The 13330-nt window shown below is 42.0% G+C and overlaps 1 protein-coding gene and 1 pseudogene across 1 annotated transcript in view; both read right to left on the reverse strand.

The window, feature by feature from the left end:
- The window catches only part of ADGRB3 (adhesion G protein-coupled receptor B3), an 880035-nt gene that overhangs the window by 723026 nt on the left and 143679 nt on the right, over window positions 1-13330 (reverse strand). The window lies entirely within an intron of this gene.
- LOC120878678 lies at window positions 9094-12053 on the reverse strand (annotated as a pseudogene).

Genomic DNA, 13330 nt, shown 5'->3' on the forward strand with positions numbered 1-13330 from the left:
ATAAATGCTTTTACTGAATAGATATGTACTCTATATAATTATAAATAATAATAGGTCACAAGCCATCAAAAAACCACATATTTAAATTACCCAGATTGTGTGTAATTTAGTGTCTGTTATTTTCTCAGCTGGTAAAGAAACGTCAAGGTAGGCTGACACCTTATCATGGGGAGCCTCTCTCAACTGAATGATCTTTCTTGCTTTGTAAGCCATAAGAATTCACAACATAGAATTTCATATTCTGGGTACCTATATTTAAATAACTGAAATTATGTGTGTTTGCAGGCACGTATATGTAAAACTGTCAGTCTCAGAAATCAATCATTTGAGATTAAAAAAAAAATGGTTGAAATTCAAAATGAATGAATCAATGTAGTTACCCTAAGCAGCTTTTAGGATTAGTAGAGGGGTGTTCTGGAGAAGGCAATGGCAACCCACTCCAATACTCTTGCCTGGAAAATCCCATGGGCAGAGGAGCCTGGTAGGCTGCAGTCCATGGGGTTGCTAAGAGTCGGACACGACTGAGCGACTTCACTTTCACTTTTCACTTTCATGCATTGGAGAAGGAAATGGCAACCCACTCCAGTGTTCTTGCCTGGAGAATCCCAGGGACGGGTGAGCCTGGTGGGCTGCCGTCTATGGGGTCGGACAGAGTCGGACACGACTGAAGTGACTTAGCAGCAGCAGCAGCAGAGGGGTGTTCAAACAGACAAATAAGTGACTCATTATCCTACAAGCAAAATAACATATATGTCATAAAGCTCAAAACAGTTCTGAATACCCACAATGGAAGGAACACTTAATCATTCATTCAGTATGAGGAAATGAGTTACAATTGAAAGTTTTTTAACAATAAAAGTGACACAATGAAATTAGTTCTCATTACTGATTTTGTTACAGTTGTGTTTCTGAAAGTGGACGCCTATCAGCAAACAAGGGATAACAAGTGAAAGAGAAAACTGGTGCTCCAATAACTAAGGTGCTGAAAATGCCAGTGGTGATGACAGTGGTTTGACAGGGATGCTGGGATGCTGCTGCTGCTGGCGATGGCTGGACTGACCACTTACTGAGTGCTTCATGTGTATTAAGAACTTGCTGAGAGTTAATATCCATTACCTCTAATCTTTATAGCAATTTTGCAAGGACAATTTTTCTCCGCTACATGAAGGAATGAGCCTCAGAATAATTAAATAGCTCTCCTCGGGTCACATTCATGTATAATCAGAGGCCAGAATGGAAAGGTGGGTCTGCAAAGCTCCACAGCCCACATATGTAATCTTTGACCAGGATACTTTCTGTTAGTGCTAGGAGAGGGACACATTCTAAAAACCAGGAAGACATAATAAGGAGTTTCTCATCAAAGCTGCAAGTGAAATCAAGCAGCAAGTAGCATAAATATTGTAAACAAATAACAAAATCAGTAACTTTAGAGGTCAGTGGTAATACTGGAGAGCATAGCCAGTAGTAACCATGGCAACCAGACTGTACGCGACTAGAATGGTGTTAAGTTTCCAAGTAGTTCCAAGAGATAAGCAGACGTGGTATTATTTTGAGGGAGGAAAGCAAGACTAAAAGAAAGTTCTTTTTTTTTTTTTTTTTGCTTATTATAATAGGAAATTCTCAAGCATCTTTAGAGTTGGCAGAAAAAGAGCTGTAAAAAGCGAGGCTGAAACTTGAGGAGCATACAGGGAAATGAAGGGGCACAGAACTAGAGAAATGAAACTGCATGTGAATAAAAGCACTGGTAGATAAGCTGGCAAAACCCAAGGATTTAGAAACTCTAGATATTTTATTTTCAAATCAGTGGTCAGGTAGATAAAGAATCTTAGATTAAGAATCAGTCAGACCAATAGATGGAGATCAGGAAACTATCAAGATTCAGACACTAACTTCAGAGGTTCCACTTAGCAAATAGAGAGTGCCCAAGAATGATTGTTTTTTTTCAAAGTACAGACAAACGGAGAGTCCATACAAAGATGAAGAGGGTGAACAAAATACAATGATGGGGGAATCAGACGATGCTCACACATCTGGGCAGGTCAGGGTCCTGGTTAAGAGCGATTCTGCTCTGGAAGAGGTTGTGCTCCTTCTGATAAAGAACAGAAAGTCAGGGAAGGATGACTACACACAGATCTATGACCAAATTGGAGGGGAGCTGATGGCATTCTCAACACTTTGCTGTTTCTAAAAGCACAGGGTAGCAGGGATCTGGGAGTGTGCAGAAGAAGCCGTGAAGACTGGAGAAGAGCCAGGAAGTGTGTCCCAGCCATCCTGGGGACGGAATGAGAGCCCCAGGCATGAGAAATGGAGCTCAAAACGGAAAGCACATGTTCTGTGATTAAATGTCCATTATCACACTGCGAGAACACCGTACACAATCATGATCACTCCTGAAAGTAAAAGCATCCTCCGCGCAGAAGCAGTGTGTGTGCAACTATTAGAAGATTGGGGGTTTGGGAATAAACAGTCAGTGTTCCTTGCGGCAACTTCTTCCAACATTAGATACAAACGTGTGAGAAACAAGACTTCCCTGAGCTCCCATCTGGTTTCCGTGCAGGGTGGGTAGCCCGTGCAGACCTGGAGAGATTTGTCTGGTATTGAATATGGCCTGCAGAAAAACAAACACCTATACCACATCCTAACAAAGAGATTTCCTTTTTTTTAAAGACATTAAATTATTTTTATTGAAATATAGTTGATTCACAATGTTGTGTTAGTTTCAGGTGTATAGCAAAATAAATTTCAGTTTATGTATTTTATATATATATATATATATATATATATATAGAGAGAGAGAGAGAGAGAGAGGCTTCTCTTGTGGCTCAGCTAGTAATCAATCTGCCTGCAAAGCAGGAGACCTGAGTTTGATCCCTGGGTTGGGAAGATCCCCTGGAGAAGGGAAAGGCTACCCACTACAGTATTCTGGCCTGGAGAATTCCACGGACTGTACAGTCCATGGGGTCGCAAAGAGTCGGACACAACTGAGCAACTTTCACTTCACTTTATATATGTGTGTGTGTATGTGTGTGTGTGTTTTAGTCTCTCAGTTATGTCCAACTCTGCAACCTCAAAGACTATAGCCCACAAGGTTCCTCTGTCCATAGGGCTCTCCAGGCAAGAATACTGCAGGTCAGTTGCCATTTCCTTCTCCAAGGGATCTTCCCAACCCAAGTATCAAATCTGGGTCTCCTGCACTGCAGGCAGATTTTTTACCATCTGAGCCAAATTTTATGTGTGTATATATATATATATATGTAAAAAATAATGAATCTATAGATTGAACAATATATATATATATACACACATATTATTTTGTAGATTATTTTCTGTGATAGGTTATTACAAGATATTGAGTGGCATTCCCATGCTATATAGCAGATCCTTGTTGATTATCTATTTTATATATAGCAGTGTGTATATATTAATCCCAAACCCCTAATTTATCCCTCCCACCTTTTCCTTTTAGGAACCATAAGTTTGCTTTCCATGTCTCTGAGTCTATTTCTGTTTTGTAAATATGCAACCCACCATCACTCCAGCAGACAGATTTCCTAAACAATGAGCTGGATGCACTGAGTTCCTGCTTTGTGTCCGTACCTGAGCATTCGCCTGCTTCCAGAAGCCCAGCTTTTGGTGCTGTCTCTGTGCCCACTGTTCCCCCTGGACTGCAAGTGCTCTGTATGCTCTTGAAATATTATCCTATTAAATTGTTTTAGTTCTTAACTCTCATACCCATGGGGTAGATAGGAAGGAAGCAGCGTTATTTAATTATAAAGTAACTCTCCCCTTAACCAAATGCTTTAAATTATACCAGGGCAATTTTTTCATGGTGGCATTTAAATGAAAGTTATATACAGCTGTCTCCTCAGCAGGAGTACTCTGTCCCCTACCCTTAATTTGACCTGAAGAGATTTTCCAGAGCTGAGTTAGCCAGCATGCCCATCAACCAGAACCCTACACTTGGAAGACTGTTTTGTAAAATCGATCACTATTTTGTAAAATCTCTTTCTAACAAGGCCTGGGAAAAGGTAGAGGGGTTTCTACCCTACCTGAGAATTACCTTCCTTGAATGTGCTCATATACGAAAAGCATTTTATCTTGGTGGAAATTTAAACAAAGGGACCATGTCTACAGCAGAAGGTTGACACAAACAACAAAACACCATTTATCAGAAAACAGGACGTCTTAAGAGGCAATGTTCCAAAGCAAATGCCCTCAGTTAATTCTTCAGAAAAAACATTTCCCCTGTGGCTGCAACCTTCCCACTTCCAGACAAACAAAGTGCTCAGCCCCTGCTCGCCTCTCTTCTATCATAAAGATTTTGAATCTCCCTTTGCTCTTGTGGGTTTTGCCTCCTTCCTTCAATTCCCAAGTGCTCAGCTTTCTCTGGGCTGCTCTGTGTTCTCTTCAGACTCCAACCATCCTTTTTCATCTTCAAGTGGCCACCTCCCACGGGGCTCCCTGCTGATGTTTCCTTTTTCTTTCAGGTCTGTGAATCCTGGGCAGGCGAGGGCAGAGGACCTCACCACTTAATTCTCCAAGAGAGGCTGAGACAGACCACTGCATCAATCGTGAACTCATCCCTAGAATCCCCCCACTTCAATCAGTGACCCTACGGTTTCTCATCCTTCTCTCCAAGGTCAAAAAATACACACACCCTTCCTGTTTGCTGGGGCCCAAGCTGCCACACACTGGCCCACACCCTCTCCCCAGGGCGCATCTCAGGGAAACTCATCAAAGGCAGGACATTTGCTGTCTTATTTGTCTTGCACCTTCCTTCACAGGTTTGTTGTTGTTGTTTTTTCATAATGTGCATCTATTTATTATTTTTAAATTCATTTTATTTTATTGAAGTATAGTTGATTTACAGTGTCCTGCTAGTTTCAGTGTATAGCAACGTGATTCGGTTATGCTAAGTCTCTCAGTCTCTCTTTGCAACCCCAGGGACTGTAGTCTGGCCAGCTCCTCTGCACATGGGATTCTCCAGGCAAGAGTACTGGACTGGGTTGCCATTTCCTCCTCCTGGGGATCTTCTAGACCCGGGGTATTCAGTTATATATATTTATGTATCTATTCTTTTTCAGATTCTTTTCCATTATAGGTTATTACAAGATATTGAATACAGTTCCCTGTTCTAATCAGTAGGACCTCATTGTTTATCTCTTTTATATATAATAGTGTGTATGTGTTAATCCCAAACTCCTAGCTTACCCCTCACTTCCCCTTTGTAAACTTAAGTGTTTGTACATCTTTCAGTTCAGTTCAGTTCAGTTGCTCAGTTGTGTCCAACTCTTTGCGACCCAATGAATCACAGCACGCCAGGCCTCCCTGTCCAGTACCAACTCCCGGCGTGCACTCAAACTCATGTCCATCAAGTCGGTGATGCCATCCAGCCATCTCACCCTCTGTCATTCCCTTCTTCTCCTGCCCCAATCTCTCCCAGCATCAGAGTCTTTTCCAATGAGTCAACTCTTCGCATGAGGTGGCCAAAGTATTGGAGTTTCAGCTTCAGTATCAGGCCTTCCAATGAACACCCAGGACTGATCTCTTTTAGGATGGACTGGTTGGATCTCCTTGCAGTCCAAGGGACTCTCAAGAGTCTTCTCCAACACCACAGTTCAAAAGCATCAATTCTTCAACACTCAGCTTTCTTCACAGTCCGACTGTCACATCCATACATGACCACAGGAAAAACCATAGCCCTGACTAGACAGACCTTTGTTGGCAAAGTAATATCTCTGCTTTCCAATATGCTATCTAGGTTGGTCATAACTTTCCTTCCAAGGCGTAAGCGTCTTTTAATTTCATGGCTGCAATCACCATCTGCAGAAATTTTGTACATCTTTACACATAATCATATCAGCAAACAACGCGAAGAAATCTTACCCTCCATCCTCACAATGTGCTTGAACCTGCTGTCCGCTCACTTGTCCACTTAAGGACCCTCAACCCTCAGATCCATTCTCGTTAGTGCCCAAAAGCCAGCTCTGCACCAACTCCCTTGTTCCAAATGCAAAGGAGCGTATAGGTCTGTTCCACCACAAGCACGTGCAGTCACACGGCACACACGAACTCCTGAGCGCACGCACATCCTGTCTTCTGAGGACTGCACCTTTGATGCTGTCTAGTGTCCTGTGACACCTTTAAGGCCTCATCTGTGCAGCTGGAGGTTCTCGTTAGTGATGTTAGCCTGTAAGGTCAGCCCTCATTTCTCACCCAGGCTCCTAGCCCTTCCATCAGGAAAACAGATCAGCGCTCTGCACCCACAGTGAACACTCACATGCGTCACATGTCTACAATCATGAAACTTCCCAAGTGCCGGTTTGTCTAACTGCCCTCCTCCTATTCCCAGCACATAACATTCCACATGGAAGCTCCCTCTTAGATGAGGGTCTCCTCTAGATTTCCCTATGAGCTATTGGAGCTCAGGACCCGTATTTTCTATTTCATACACTTCTTACTTCTCAGGTCCCCTTTGCAGACCGCATAATAAGGAAGAACTAGTCTGACTCCATGTTGGGCCTGTTTCTTTTATTTTAACCTTTGTGTTCTGTTGTTTTCACTCTAAGTTAATCACTAAAGGCAGGTTGTCTATAGCTTAAAGCATATATAATGGGCTACCTCCAGGAACCCTGCCTCCCATGCAATGAGCATTAACCTAAATATCTATGTTTAGCTCACAGCAAACATTCTGACCAGGCCCACCTGTGAATGGCTGCAGAAAAGAAGAATTAACACTTCCCCTCTGGAGTCAGCAGGAACCAGGAAACATTTGCCACCACTTACCACCTTGTTTTTGCTTTGCCTCCTCACCTCCCACACCTCTTTGTTCTATTAAAAACAAAACAAAACAAAAGCAACAACTAGCATCCACAGCCAGGGAAGACAGTTCTTTGGGACATTAGTCCACTGTCTCCTCAGTCTGCTGGCTTTCTGAATAAAGTCACTATTTCTTGTCCCAATAACTCCTCTCTTGATTTATTGGCCTGTTGTGTGGCAAGCAGTAGGAGCTTAGACTTGGTAAAAATAGTGCATATTCATAAAAATTTGTGAGCCACCTGAATAGTACTATGTTAAGTGCCAAGAAGAGAAGACAAAAGACGGAGCATGGTTGGTGAGGCCCCCAGCATGGATGCAGCTCTTGGGATGGTGCAGACCTGTGTAGAGCCTGCTGTGAGACGGAGTAGGAGGGCAAGCCCTTTCTCCTGCCTTCTCAGTTAGAGCTGGTCTCCATCATCACCTTTAATTTAGACTCCCTGCCCCGTGACCCCTGACTTCTTGGTCCTTAAGATTCTTTTCCGCTATGCAGAGGGCTGGCAGGAAAGATGATAAATGTCTGCATTTTCTAATCCAACATAAAGATAACAGTGTTTGTTCTGCCTTAGTCATGATTAACTTGAAGATCAAATATGAATTGTACTTGAAAGCAGTTTGTAATGTTTTATCCTTGGTTTTAATCTCTGACCTTCAGAGAAAAGTAAAGCTTGCTTCCTAAGTCACGGACCCAAACCACAATGTGCCACTAAGCTTTCCCCATAGGGACTTGCTTTTTTTATAGAATTCACACCTCCTCTGGATTTATATTCACTTCATATTTTCATCTGTTACCTCAAATAATATACCTTCTCTGGATACCAAAGTCCTTCTATTCAAAGTGATTTAATTTCTAAATCTCATTTTTAAATGACCTTGTGCTTTTAAAACTTGCCTCTCTGACAGTCTAACCAAAATTTCCAACTTGGTACTCTTCTAAGACCTCCAACCAAATCTGATATGTTGCCTTAGGGATATGCCAGCCCCTCCAATCAGCACCAGGAAGCTTTGCTTTTGTCCATGACATACTACCTTAAAAATGCACCCAGTTAGGAAAAAACGACTTTACAGTCACTCTCCTACTTTCAGTTGGTTACTGAAATTATTTTTTAGACTGCTTTTTTTTAATTTATATTTTAAATATATATATATCTCCTTATTTAATCTTTTTTATTACTTGACCTACTGTTAAGACAATCGATAACAAAAAGAAGAGAGTGTATTAGCACGCACAGTGTAATCAGATGAGTAGCCAGGAAACAATACCAAATGGTCCTTTGTCCACTGTAATTTCTAGAGAAGTAGATCTCATAAACTCACTTACCAAGTCCAGAAATAATGACTTCTAAAGCCTTAAATATCCACTGAGACAAACGATGCCAATCGTAATCTCTCATATATATTCAAACTGCACAAAGATAAAGCTTTAAATGTGATCATTTTAAATTCAGATCTAAATTTTCTTAGATTAAAACTACAAGGGAGTAAACAGCAAAGCCAAATGACTTAAGAGCAAAACTCATTTAAACAGTACTATATGTATCTAAATATCATGACCACAATAACATAATACATTAAACTGTGGAAGTTGGTAGAATTGTAAACAATTTAGTTAAGTACAATTCTGCCATATAAACGAAGATCAAACCAAACTTTAAGTTAATAAGAATATGATTTTTATTTTTAATCTTTTAAATATAAAAAGCAATGAAAATAAAATACAGATCACAAAATCCTCATTTAGTACAGATTATTTTGAAAAGTAAAAAGTTTGTAATAAGGTAGCTTTCTACCCCACACCAAAAATATTTTCCCCAGATTTATACTCCAGACTTGGGCTTCCTAGGTGGTAGTGCTGGTGCTGATGCCAGGTTGCTTCAGTCGTGTCCAACTCTTTGCGACCCCATGGACAATCCAGTCCATGGAACTCTCCAGGCCAGAATATTGGAGTGGATACTCCAGTATACTTCTCCAGGTGATCTTCCCAACCCAAGGGTCAAACCTAAGTCTCCTGCATTGCAGGCAGATTCTTTACCAGCTGAGCCCCTCAACCCACCATAAATCCTAGTTGATATAAAAAGATAGGGGGAGGTTAAAGCAAAATAAAAACTTCTTCCCAAATCTCCTGCCCCAGTGAATTTAGGGGACAAAGTCCCCAACACTGAACTCTGTCCACCTGTCATATTTCCCTTTAGCAATCCCACCTCCCTTTCTCTCTTATCACATTTTGTCTGTCTCTCCCAAGCAAACCCTGGCTCCTGGAATCAGTGCTTCAAAAGCATATGACATTATTATCACAGAGTCAACTGAAGGATGTACATTAACCAAAAGCTCTAAGTTAACTATTAAGAGTGCAAACCTCAAATTCTTACTGAGTCCAGCATCTGATGATCAATATTTGGCACTAACTAGATAAATGCAGGTGTAATGAGAATTTATGAGCAGAGTCAGATGTAGTTAAATCAGAACCCAATATCTGCAGCTTATGATTTGGTGTGAAAAGCAAAAGAAAGGAATAGACAGCCACAACTCAAATGCTTTTAGAATTGGAGAGGGAACATTAAGAACAAAATAAAAACAAAACTAGGCAACGTAGTTTGACAAATAAAAATTCGTTAAAAAAATGCAAACGTCATATCCATCTGATACTTAGAAAAACCGCACATTTTCCTGCCCTTAAATTAGTTTAAGCACGGGCAGATATCTTTCGACTATACTAAAATTTTTCTACATGTGTTTTTCCTAATTCTCAGAGCTTAATGCGACATCATTTATTCTATAAAGAAATACAAATATGGCCATATATATGGCCACAGTCTAAAATATGCTTGTGATAATATGAAACTTCAGTCACTTTAAAGATCCTGCACTATGGTAACCCACGTGGTGCAGGGTCTGATTTCACCAGAAAGCATGGCCGGCAGGGCCCAGGGTGGATACTAACACTGTACACAAAGATGTAGGAACAGCAAAGACTCTATAGAACTCTTCCTATTTATTTTACTTTGTAGGCACACTCAGTTAATGCTCCCAAATGAAAACAGTGCTGTAAATGCAATTGTAATGGAAACCAAGAAGCTGCGATGCCAGCGGCCACCTGTCCCTGCAAAGCGGGACAGAGCCCATCTGCGTGGAGAATCTGGATGGGGAGAGGCAAGCAGGGAGGCACAGGAGGCAGACTTCAGACAGGCAGGGACACAAAACTGCTGTGCTGCTGGCGGTTTCATTTGAAGATGTCCAAGCTCAGGCTGAGAACACATTCCAACCTCCACGGGTCCAGCCTGACACGCTTCAACAGGCCACGCGCAACCAGCGTGGCAGCAGGTGAACAATTCATCAGCAGAGCAATTTTGCCAAAACAATCTTCCCACTTCAACAAATTCTCCATTTTCTGACCGACAGCTCAGCATAGCAGCTGAATCCTCTAAAACAAAGAAGAATTCCTTTTCTGGTTCTCCCTGCACTCTCTCTTCTGCCTGTCTTTAGCCTGGACCGGTTCCATGGCATCAACTACCCTGAGATGTTCCCACTTGTCCAGAGATGCTAAAATAGATGCTTTGCTGAAAGACTCCTCACACGTCTTCAGCTTTCTCGGCATGCTTCCCGGGAGGATCCTTCTAGAGTTGTCTTGGGGCAATGCCCCACAACTTCACATCTGTCTCAGCCTTGAAAGTGGCTGCTCTAGGTGCTTCATGATCAAAGCAATTTCCCCAACGCTCCTTCCTTCCCCAACACTGGTTGCCCATTCACTGTTGACACAGACTTCCATTTCTCCTTGATCAATCACAAAGAAGTTATTCCCTTCATGACCTTGCTGAATGACAATCTCTCCAGCAATAAAGGAAACTGGAAACATGGCATCAAAATGATTGCTCCTCTCACTATCATCAAGTTGTGAAAACAGCACATTATTTTCAACAGCTTTAGCTAAAGCAGCCATTGCTCTTGTAACCTTCTGGTCCAACCTTCCTAACATAGGATGCGGCATCTTGCTTAGTGTAAACCTCAGCGTGGATGGCACCTTGTCACCACCAACCCCTCACCGCTGGGTTGGTTGGAGGGAGAGAGACTTCATCCTTCCTTGAGTCTGCACAAGAGCTTGCTTTCTGCAGATTCTGGACCGTTTTGCGTCCTTCTTCTCCAACCTCTCAAAGTATTCCCTGACGAATGCCGTGGCCTCTCGGGCCATGCAGTGCACAGCTACATGATGGAGTCTTGTAACAGGGCCTGCATGTGTGCTTCTGGGCGTACAGCTCATGTTCCCAGGGGCTGCGCTCCTCCTCAGCAGAGGTGCCACCAGGAGCCAGGGCTCTCTTCCGTCCCAGCGGTGGCCAGCGGAGCGCCCTCTCCTGGCCTGTCTTCACTTGGTGAGCATCACTGATATTTGTGTGTATGGATTCTGTTCGCCCCATAAATCATGGATGGTGCATGAATATTAGATATTAATTTGCTTCTTGTTTCTCCCATCACTAAAAGGTTTTGCAGGTATGTACCAGATTTACTCATTGCACTATAACTTAATCAATCAAGACCAGTAAATCACACATGTATAGCATATGCTTGACTCCTGAGGCAAAAACATCAGAGGTGCATCTTGAACTTGACCTGCAAAACTCAAGAGCGCCAGACAACTGGACCTATCTTCCCATTTCACATATTTCTCTTTATTTAGACTGTATATTCTGAGACTCCCTATACCTTCCTATATCAGGAATATTCTACTATAACTGAAAAGCTTTTTTTAGGCTAAGTCAATTCTTAAAATTCCAAAAAACCTTTTTTGGGCTGAGTCAATTCTTAAAATTCCTAATTATGTTAATTCCCTATGCCAGTTTTAATTTCTTATAATACTTATAATGCATAGCTTGTGATTTATTTATACATTACCTACAGATCACCTCAATTTTTCATGTACACATTTTTATCCAATTACATAGGTTCCTAAAAGCTAGAACTTTTGTTATAAATATATTAATTTTCTATGCTATCTGGCATAGGCTGATGTGAGATGAATAGTCAGCTAATGATAATGAATTAACACAGAATTATAGGAAATACATAATTAGCACCCAGTTGTTCATGTCACTACATCACATCCTTAGGGCCTTTATGTTACACACACACAGGATTTACAGTGGTGTCACACACAAAGTTTGTACTCATAAATATACACTTAGTACATACTTATATACTTATTAGCAATACTTAATAATAGAATGTGAAGTCACTCAGTCATGTCCAACTCTTTGTGACCCCATGGACTGGAGACCACCAGGCTCCTCCATCCACTCACTGGCAAGAGTACTGGAGTGGGTTGCCATTTCCTTCTCCAGGGGATCTTCCAAACCCAGGGATTGAACCCAGGTCTCCCACATTGCAGGCAGACGCTTTACCATCTGAGCCACCAGGGAATCCCAATAATAGAATATATATTACTTTAAAAAATAATTGCAATATGTCTTCTCCCTTAAATTCTCTCTCCACTTGAAACAGATTTTTCTAGCAGTGAATGGACTCCAATTTTGACAATGGCTACAAACAGATGTGGTAAAGAACCCTCCTGCCAATGCAGGAGACATAAGAGAGGTGGGTTTGATCCCTGTGTCAGGAAGATCCGCAGCAGAAGGAAATGGCAACCCACTCTGGTATTCTTGCCTGGAGAATCCCATGGTCAGAGGAGCCTGGAGGGCCACGGTCCAGAGAGTCGCAAACAGCTGGACACAACTGAAGGACTCAGCACACACATAGCTCAAACAGATGGGAGACTACGGATAGGATGTATTTTTCTTTTTAAAACTGTCAGGTTTCCCTAGTTCTCTACAGGTTGTACTTTAAATAATTTCAGTGCAAAATGCTTCCTTGATATGGGGGAAATTTTAATAAGACTTTTGGTTATGTAAATGTGTTATAATACCTAGGAGACGGGCATTTTACATAATAATATGTTTTAAATAAGTTTCTTCCTTTCTCCATGAATTTACATGTCTGCCGTTTTATCATTTTATTTTATTTAACTTGGAGGCTGAGCTGTGACTGGGCAAAAGGGAAGTGAGATGGGGACTTATTTTCCTCTGCTTAGCCTTGGCACATTAAGGTCAACGCAGCAGGGGGTGGGCATGGGGTCGGGGTGTGCACAGACTGGGGGCAACCTGGGTAAGGACAGTCTTCTTGACAGAGGATGAACTGGCCTCTGAAATACAGAAGAAGAGTCAGCAAGGAGTGCCCAGCAAGGGACAAGTCTTGTCCTATGCAGCCTGAGAGCAGCAATATGGAGCCTGGAGCTGGAGTCATTCTTGCCCATGTGGTGCTTTCTGGAAGTCGTGTGAGACAGCAGAGCTTGGATCCAGCTATGCTCGGAGTCATGCACTTGGTGAGACAGCTGTCTAGGAGAGAAACAGCCACCCCGGGAGAGAGAGGCTGCACATGAGAGGCAAGAGAAGCTTCCAAAAAGGGTCAGTTCTCAGTAACCCAGTGCAGATGGGTGGGATAGAGTAGAACTCCAATTCCCAGAAATACA

This window comes from Oryx dammah, unplaced genomic scaffold, assembly GCF_014754425.2.
Source record: "Oryx dammah isolate SB20612 unplaced genomic scaffold, SCBI_Odam_1.1 HiC_scaffold_19, whole genome shotgun sequence".
NCBI lineage: Eukaryota > Metazoa > Chordata > Mammalia > Artiodactyla > Bovidae > Oryx > Oryx dammah.